At 49.8% G+C, this 9,584-nt stretch overlaps 1 long non-coding RNA gene across 1 annotated transcript in view; it reads right to left on the reverse strand.

Annotated features, from left to right (window-relative positions):
• LOC139050212 (uncharacterized) overlaps positions 1-7,878 on the reverse strand; it is a 41,576-nt gene extending 33,698 nt beyond the window's left edge. The window contains exon 1 of the long non-coding RNA XR_011508812.1: positions 7,678-7,878. This is a non-coding gene — a long non-coding RNA (uncharacterized lncRNA). The remainder of the gene's footprint in view (positions 1-7,677) is intronic.
• Between the last annotated feature and the right edge of the window lie 1,706 nt (positions 7,879-9,584).

Below are 9,584 nucleotides of genomic sequence, written 5' to 3' on the forward strand. Positions count from 1 at the left end.
CGCGAAAGAGGAGTACCGTTGCAGTGCACGCCTTACTTATAACTCGCTTCGATTGTGGCAATGCGCCATATTGATTCAATGTTAAACATATTACCATCGACAGTCGTCGCGAAATGGTTTCTGCTGACTTTTTTTGAATCGCAACTGATTCATTTTAGCACCATTCCGGGGCATTGTTTCACAAACATAAAATATTTTGTTATTGTGTGTAAAAGTTCTACTTCAGATTGTCTGGCCACAATAAGCCAGGACAGGACTCGGCCAGCAAACGAGGCTAAGTGAAGAAAACAATGTGGCTGAGATGGCGGCGCTAGACGACAACGCCTAGCTGAGGCTACTCTTATTTCCGTGGAGACGAAGCGCTTAGTCTCTGCATTCTTTGCAATACGAGCAAAGCGCACTAACCAGGTTTCATCTTCACATAGACGCACAAGCAAGGTAGCGGGGACGAAATTGAGCTGCGCATTCGTGCAAACTCGTCGTGTATCCATTCACGAGGTGCCGGATGAAACAACATGCGCATGCAGACAACTGAGTCTTCACAATGTGGCCCACTAGCAGTGTGGCGGCACCCAGATGCTACTGAGGTTGAGTAATGACATTTGGTGGCAGCCTGCAGTACAGTACGGCGAGGTTATGCGGAGGAAGGTGCCTGGAGGTGAAGGAGAGAATCGCGAGCCGGAGAAAGTAAGGAGGAGCGCGCTCAGCGCGCGAGGGTGGATGGATAGATAGCTGCTATGAGCGTCCCCTTTGGAACGGGACGGTGGGTTGCGCCACCAAGCTCTTGCTATTACACTGCCTAATGTCCTACCTATGTTTAAAGAAAAGGGAAAAAAAGAGAAAAGAAAAAGCAAACACGAAGAATTCCCGTCAACAAACTTTCTGAATCCCTTTTGGGAACCATGTGTTTGTACGCATCCGTTGTTTGTCGTTTCCCTACTTTTCTTCAACCAATTTTCCAATCGCCTCTTACTAATCTCTATGCGGACACGTTTACTTTCCCCCTACTCTCGCTCCGTTGTACGCATCCGTTGTTTGTCACTTCCCTACTTTTCTTCAACCAATCTTCCAATCGCCTCTTACTAATCGCTACTGCGGACACGTTTACTTTCCCCCTGCTCTCGCTGAACCCAAGGGCTTCAAGGAGGTCAGAGATGCCTAAATTGACCGCTGGGCAGATATCTTGACATTCTAATAAATCATTGAGTTATTGCGCGAGCGGCTTTAACTCAACTGCTGTCCGTACACGTATCTACACCTTCTCTATCTTCCCCTTCTCCCTTCCCCCAGCGTAGGGCAGCCAACCAGACTATTGACTGGTTAACATCCCTGCCTTCGTTTATTCCTCTCTATCTCTCTCTCTAATAAAACATGCCCCGTCATTTCCCTAGCTCTGCAGCAACAAGCACATGCTTTTTCTTCCTTGTTGTATCTGGCTTTATAAGTGCGTGTTTTAAAGCATCCTGATCTGGCTCCGAAAAGTAATGAGCTTCCCTGTATTTGTATCTATTTGTATGTAAGCATTTTTATCTAACAGTATTCCATGCATCAGATAACGTTTTTTCTGACAGTTAATGACAGCGCGTTCACTTAAGCATCGTCCTGGAACCCTACACGCGTGAGCGCTGTAGTAAAACAGTCGCACAATTTCCCTGCAGCTCTCGGAAGCAACAGCTCGAATATACCACTAAGGCTCTCATATGCGCACACACAGACAAACGCGTGTGTGCGTGCGAGCCTGTGTGCGTGTGTGGGTGTGTATGTTCGTTTGTGTGCGCAGAAGGGCGCGGGTATTTTCTCTGCACATTGCCCGTTTCATCGACTGCCAAACCAGAACATCAATTCACGCTCTATTTCCCAGTATCTGCGCTGACGCGCAATGAATCGAGACGTCGGCGCACTTTGTTCCGGCATGTTTACAGCCCTTACGAATAAACCTCGCCTCGCGATGGTTGCGGATTTATGCGAACGTCTGCTCTGCGGCCGTGTGCAAATTCTTTTGTTTTGTCTCCGTCGTTCTCTGATATTTGCACAGCCTATGATAGCCGCCGAACCAATGATGCTTGTGCTGTAGGATCCGGCTCCCATAGCAACATGCCTGTGTTAATTTGCACTGCAGACTTCAGCGCAAGCTATTGCGCTTTGTCAAGAAGTACAGGAAGCTTAATTCCTGCATCGTCGACTGAAAACGCCATCCAATTGAGCCCGGTGCGCAATTAGCAGCGCAATAATTCCGCGCTACTGTAGATGCAAACGCCTAAACCAATCGAGCCACTCCGGTTCATGAGAATCAGCCGGCTCGTGTAAGCAACGCGACGTTTGCCCGCCCAGATTCGCAGCGAATTTCAAATGAGATCCGACTGGCATTGACGAATAGAGAGGCAGTGTCACCTGCGCTAATCGATATCACTGCGCTCTCTGCCCTTTTCACGCAGCCGTGTTTCGTACGCATATCGGTTGCTGAAAGAACATGGAAATGAAGCCTCGCGTGTCGGGCAAGGCAAGCGGAAAATGAGGCTTATTGCGCCGCTAACTGCGCATCGGGTTGAATTCGATGTCGTTCTCAGTCGACGACGCAGGAATTGAGCTTCCCGTACTTCTTGACAAAGCACAAAAGCTTGCGCTGCAGTCTGCAGTGCGCATTAACATAGGCATGTTGTTATGGGAGCCGGATTATACAATACAAGCATCATTGGTTCAGTGGCTATCATACGCTGTGTAAATAGCACAGAATGAAGGAGGCAAAACAAAGCACTTGCGCACGGCCGCAGAGCAGACGTTCGCATAAATCCGCAACCATTGCGAAACAAGGTTTATTCGTAAGGGCTGTAAACATGCCGGAACGAATTGCGCTGACGTCTCGATCCTTCATTGCGCGTCAGCGCAGGTAGCGGGAAATAGAGCGTGAATTGATGTTCTGATTTGGCAATCGACGAATTCGGGCTCAGTGCAAAGAAAATACACGCGCCCTTCTGGGCACATGATGTGTTATGTCGCCGATTATGTTTCTCCCCGCGGGCCCGCTCCACTAGCGTTTGGAGTTTGCCTTGGTTTTGAATGGCCTTCCAACGGTGCTTGACGCAAAAAAAAAAACTTTCCGCGTGAAAAGGAAAGTCGTAAACGCCGTTTGTATTCAACGAAACCTTTTGCACGTCTACTTGGCTCGTTGGAAAATAATCAGGCTGATGATCCTATGGATCTGGGACATAACTTTTTTTTTTTTGGTCGAGCGTCCTCTCAGCTGACGCAGTTTCACGGCACATTAGGGAATCCCTAGAACAAGGAAAAAAGTGATAATGCCTTTGAAAACTTCGCAAATCATAAGTAGTTCTCTGTTTGAGAGTAACAATGACAACGCCGTCAGCAGCACATACAAACGCACAATCGGATCGAGAAGATAGCAATTATGACCAAACATTTACAGATTGATTGAATGACCGAGTTTAACTCCCAAAATTAATGCCGCATTGGGAGGGCTTCGGATTAATCTTGACCACCTGAGGTTCGACAGCCTGCACACTATGACCCACATGCGCTGAGATGCACGAGCACTTTGGCACTTCTTTTGCTGTCCGAACGCGGCCACTGCGCCCGGGTATCGAACGCACGACCTCGCGCACAGCAGCAAAACGTCATAGCCACTGATGATTGTTGTGGTGGCAGTTGTGGAGCAATACACGGAGGAGGAGGAGAGGGTGTTGGGTTAGCCTGGCATGCTTGACCTGCAATGGTTCCCGTCTGCGCAGCCCGTATGTAGTTCGCCCGACTCCGTGTCTCGAAGAACAGCGCTACGACTTGGAGAACACTCTTCAAAAAGTCGCGTGTGTAAGTCCTCTCTCCTATAGGCTGCAAGCAACGTTTTTATTTCGTCGGAAGTGTTAATTCCGTATCTCCGCGATCTCACCACATGAGGCGCAGCGCGGGGAAGTGTATACCGTCCAGTCTTATATAGCCGTGCTTGTGTGTAGAGGGAGCCATTTTTGATGCTAAATATGAGCGTACCTTTCTTCGCGAAAAGGTCCTCCGCACCGAGCACAGGTGGCAAAGAACATGGTTGTTACCTTGCAATGTACAAGAACAACCAAATTGCAGCATTGTTTCTAAAAGGTTTTCTTTGTTCCTGCAAAACATTATAGATGTGTCGGTGACACACCGTCTACCTTCTTTTGTGCCACCGGTGGTGCGCGCTTGTTAAACCTGCAAACTGATACAGCGGGCGCCTTCGATTTCGTGTCGCGCTCGCTCCTGACGTCGTGGAATGGTGGCGGTCGGCGACCTCATTGAGACGCCGAAGAACCCGTAGATAGGCTTCTCTGTCCAAAGGGCCATGACGCAGAAGAACTTGTCAAGGCAGCTCATCTTCTCTGGAAGCGTCCTGAAACTGTATGCATCAGAAGACCGCACGCCTCGCCTATAGTGATCCGGACGGCCTCCCAGCATTGGTGAGCGATTGTCAGCGTAACTTGCATATCTCTTACGTCATGGGGTCTGGCTTCAATTCTATACGTTGTAGGAGACGGAGACGAGAGCAAGCATTGAGGTCAATATATGAAAAAAAGAAGGCGTTTATACAACCATTCCCACAGCCTTCATCTTCTTCTTTAACCCCCTTATTCAGAAATGCAACTTAAGTTGAAGCCCATGCTTGACTTGGTCTAAGTGGCACCTATCGTGAACGCGCCAAATGAAACGCAGTGAGCGTCTGGGCGCGTTAACGCCAGGCGTCATTTAAATCAAGTCAAGCATGCGCTTCAACTTAGGTTGCATTTCTTAATACGGGGGTAAGAACCCACATTTTTCCGCCAAGCAAATTGAAATCAGTCAGAAAAAAAATGGCTGTGGCTTAGGTAAGGTTAAGCCCAGGATGCGAAGCATACTAGCCTTTATTTTAGTTGTTGAACCACTGTTTAGCCTGGTGAACTGCTGTTGCTTGGCTATATTTGGTTCGGCTAGACGAAGAAACAACTCATGCATTACTTCTTCGCCTTCAAGAGTGGAACGCGACAGCGTTCCCGTCGACCCGCCAAGGGGTGTAAGACAATGGGCTACAGGGCAGCGACTACGCGCCCCGCATTGGACGCGGTGAGCGTCGAGCAAAGCAGCGTTCGGCGCGGCAACGAAATGTGCGCCTGAGCAAGAGACGCACGCCTTAGAAACAGCGCGTTTCTAAGGCAACACCGCATTCACTAGAGGCGCTTTTGTACCGCTTTGAAGCGTTGTACTCGTGGCTCAGTGGTAGCGTCTCCGTCCCACACTCCGGAGACCCTGGTTCGATTCCCACCCAGCCCGTCTTGCAAGAGTTGAGCCAAAGCCACTTCTCCTCTGTCGTGACGTCACGGTGTCACGTGATTTCATGGTCACCGCCGCGCCTGAGGAGCTGGGTTGAGCCCTCGTAATATGCTTCGCATAAAAAAAAATTCCGACGACGCCTTAAGCACGCCTTATGAGTTGTGAACGCGAAAGCAGTAATGACCATATGAACGCCGCTGAGCGGTCCTTCGAGTTATGAACTCCTCGCGGGAAAGCGAGCGCATTGAGACACTTGGCCAGCGCCTCCTAGATAGCACAAGGCCGGTCCATTTCAATCCCTGACGTCACGCTACCTTGCCCGACTGCCATATAGTCTAACGGAGACACTCCACGGTGATTTGTTTTATGCATTTTGATGTGACCTTACCGAGGCGTAGCTAGAACGCAGGCGAGAGCTTGCGCGGACGAGTAACGCACGCATAACACAGGCTTCCGATAGCGATCGAGGATGACGTGGCGTCGCGGCGATGCCCTCTCCCCTCACGCAACGCTCGGCGCGCTACTTCAGCAGCAGGTGTTCCTTCTCGCCCGCTCTGCTCCGGTGAGCCGCGCTCGTGACGCAGCCAATGAAAATTTGGCCATACCTGGCCCTTGCACCAATAAACAAAATACATTAATTCAAAATTTAGGTGCCGTTTTACCACGACAGCGTTAAGGGCCCCGTGTCACAGAAAATCCGGTGTCTGAGTCCGGCGCCGGCGCCGACCGTCTTGTGAGCGAAAAATGTTTCCGAACCACGCATACCGAACCACGCAGGCCCTCCGTATAGCGCAGAGGCGTTATTGAACGTATTGAATTCCTCAAAGTGAAATGCGTGAAAAAGACTGTAAAGTACGACTTACACACAACCTACAGACATGATAGCGTCGGGTTGTAATTTGAATGTACGAGAAAACATAATTCTGCTGCGCGGAAACTCAAACACAAACCTCTTTTGCAGCGTTTCTACCATTCATAGAGAGGCGCGCCCGGTTCCTTGCAACATCATCCAGATGGCGCTCGCCTCCGCTCATCCGCGGCCCACGCAAGAGGCCGCGTTTCTACCAGAAGGTTCGACTTCGTGCGTAGCGTTCGCCGCCAGCGTTTTCCGGTAGACGTTACGATTACATGAGCTGCAGTTGCCGGAAGAGTGAGAAGCAGCCAGACATCTTCGAATGCCATCGCGAGTTCCACTCTCAAAGGCAAAGCTTAAGCGTCCTCCAATGGAATGGAAAAACTTTATTTCTCTATATCTCAGAGAGATTGGCGGTGGGCCGGTGTCTTCATGTTTTGAGTCCTGGCCGCTTCACAAGGTCGGCGCCCCTATTCCAGGGCACCGCTGAGTCTTGCTGCCTCGCAGGCGTGCTGCACAATTGCCCGTTGGGCTGCGAGCTGCGAGCAATGGGAGGGTCTGCTGGTGAGCAGACCCTCCCATTGTTCCGCACTTGGGTTATTTACTTTATGGAATGCGAAATTACGCTTGCATTCCCACGTGATGTGGTATAACGTGGGGGTTGTTCCACACCACGGACATGTATCCCTGTACTGGGTAGGGAACATTTTGTGTAATGTGTGCAGGTTGAAGAACGTACCTGCTTGCAGTCTGCGCCAGCTTACTGCCTCATGTTGTGTGAGCGATGTGTGGGGTGGGGGGTATTTAAGTCTCCTTCCTCTGTAGTGGTTAAGTATTTCTGCATACTTCGGCTCCACCGTTAAGGGGGCCTCTAGGGTTTCCGACTGCCCTGCTCGGTGCGTGAGTTCGCGAACTAGGCGGTCCACCCTTGAGTTGCCCTCTATACCGGTGTGTGCCGTCCTCCAAATTTTCTCGCATGTCGAGACGATAGACGCCGGCTTTCTCGCTGGATGGAACATGTGATGCTTTAGCATTAAAATAAAAATAAAGGCTTCCCCCGAGTTATGTTTCTAATGTCTCAGGAAAGGGGGCGCCTCAATATTCTCATTTCAAGAGAGACACACCAATTCGAACTGATGCCTGGCACAGAAATCTATCTCCACCATGACACTCGAAAACGGAAATTGCTCTCGGTGATAGTACCGTCTAAAGTGAAGTAAGTTCACGTGTGGTCATCTATGCGAAAGAGGTTTTGAAGCGTAAGACCTCAGAAAGGGATATATCCCAACGACAGTAAGGGTTCCTCCACGAGAAGGTCCGCAAGCCCTGTCAGTTGCATGCAATTCTCTGGAACCTTGAAGTTTGGCAGCCAGACCAATGCTTAAACATAATTAGGTATCGTTCCGGGCCATAGTCGTTCCCACGTCTGCGTTATACGTCGTTATCTCTCGCTCGGCGACGTTGTTTAAAGCGAATGGCGCACTTTAGGTAACTTTCATTTCAGATTTGCCATTGTAAACTTACAGTAGGCTTACCTCGGGACTACTCGTTCAAATGGTGCCGTGTTCTGCCAGCTCGCAGCATTCCATCATACTGCATGGTAGTGGCGTCGTAGAGACGGGTGCAAAACCGAAGGACGATATTCAGCAGGCGTCCCTGAGAAATCGAATGCGGCGTAACCAGAATTCGTGACCTACCTTACGCAACGGCCTGAAGCGAATCAGTTTAGAACTAATGCTTTTCTTCTTCTTTTTTTTTGCTCACTTTGTTTTCGTTTTTTTGAGCACAGGCATTTACGGCTCAGCCGGCCAAAAATAACGCAGTTTGGGGAAGCCGCTGCGTAAATATGCACTTCCGTAGTCGTACGCGAACTCTGAAGCGTCGGAAGTGGAGGCGTGGGAGCATGCAAAGAGCTTTGAGCACAGAAAAAATGCCGGAATGCTTGTGAAGCGTCGTCTCTGCTTCACCTTTGAGGGACTCGCGAATGTTTGTCGCTGTTTCATAAGTGCGATTCCATTACTCAGAGTCGATAAAGGTTGGGTACCTTGTCAACAATTTTTACCATTGCTGCTATCAGAGCGTACCGGCAAAGTGCGCCCCTTTCAGGTCAACGGGCATAATTGAGCATTTCCATTCTTGTAAAACAGTGTTCTCTGATCAGTTCGCAAAGGGATGCAACGTAATTAATCATAATAATGGAGGCTTGCTGTTTATTATCTGGTTGCAGAGAGTTCTTTTAAGCCCCACAAGTGGCACGACTCAGTGGTCGATATTTGGCTCTCCTGTTTTCTTCTGCCACTAACAGTTACGCTTTCGAACAGATGGGCTCTTTGAAATTATGAGGTTTTACATGCCGAAACCACTTCCTTATTCTGAGGCGCGCCGTAGTGGAGGTCTCGGAAAATGTCTACCCCTGGGGTCCTTTAACGTGCACCTAAATCTAAGTACGCGGGTGTTCACGCATTTCGCCCCCATAGAAATGCGGCCGCCGTGGCCGGGATTCGATCCCGCGACCTCGTGCTCAGCAGCCCAACGCCATAGCCACTGAGCAACCACGGCGGGTCAGGTGGCATATTCAAGACGGCAAACCTGTCACCGCTTGCCCTGAAGCAGCTGTCTATTCCATATCTCTCTATCTCTCCCTGTTAAACTTATTTTGACAGCTTGCACATTTACGCGTATGCTTTTACCAGTTCCCGAAGGTCTACTGGAGTTGTGACTGTCCCATCGAGGTCTGTCTCTGTACAGCTCAAGCTCCTTTAAAACGGCAGCGCAAAGCACACATGCAATGAAGAGAAGAAGGACCATTAAACACTGCCGCGCAGTTGAGGTGATATGCATTTCGTCTAACTAGACCAAGTATCGCTCTTTATTATAGCTCAAGCTTTCGCATGTTGCGACGTCGACAGCAGTAGGACTTACGTCTCTTCAAGGTGCCGTCTGTTACCATCTTCAACAGCTGCCTAATCGATCGGCCTTTTTTTTTATGCTACTCTGAGGCTGCCTTACAAACATTGCGGATTACCCTGGGTCATGGCTTCTACGAACAGCTCGTAATGAAATTAGGCACGCTCACTGCTTTCGATAACGCGTACATCACATTATACTCGTAGTTCAGTGGGTGCCGAGCCCTCGCGCGGTGGTCGGCAACGACAGTGCAGACGAAGCTGCGCGTTCGACTCATCAACGACATCAGGACGTGCATATCCCGCTGTAGAGAGAACCGATCCAGCGCGATGACTTTACGCACGTGACCATTTAATAGCGCTTTGACGAGCAAATTCACCGGATTTCGCCAGCGAATGATTCTCTTCACTGGACTGTGAGAAGGTCTGTGATCCCCCCTTGCGACTTAAGCAGCCGCCCGAAATATCCCGTGGTGTGACGACTTTATTAGTGCACCGTCTGCGGTTAAGGCGTAAACATTTGCGCGTGGTTGTTC

This window comes from Dermacentor albipictus, chromosome 9, assembly GCF_038994185.2.
Source record: "Dermacentor albipictus isolate Rhodes 1998 colony chromosome 9, USDA_Dalb.pri_finalv2, whole genome shotgun sequence".
Taxonomy (NCBI): Eukaryota; Metazoa; Arthropoda; class Arachnida; order Ixodida; family Ixodidae; genus Dermacentor; species Dermacentor albipictus.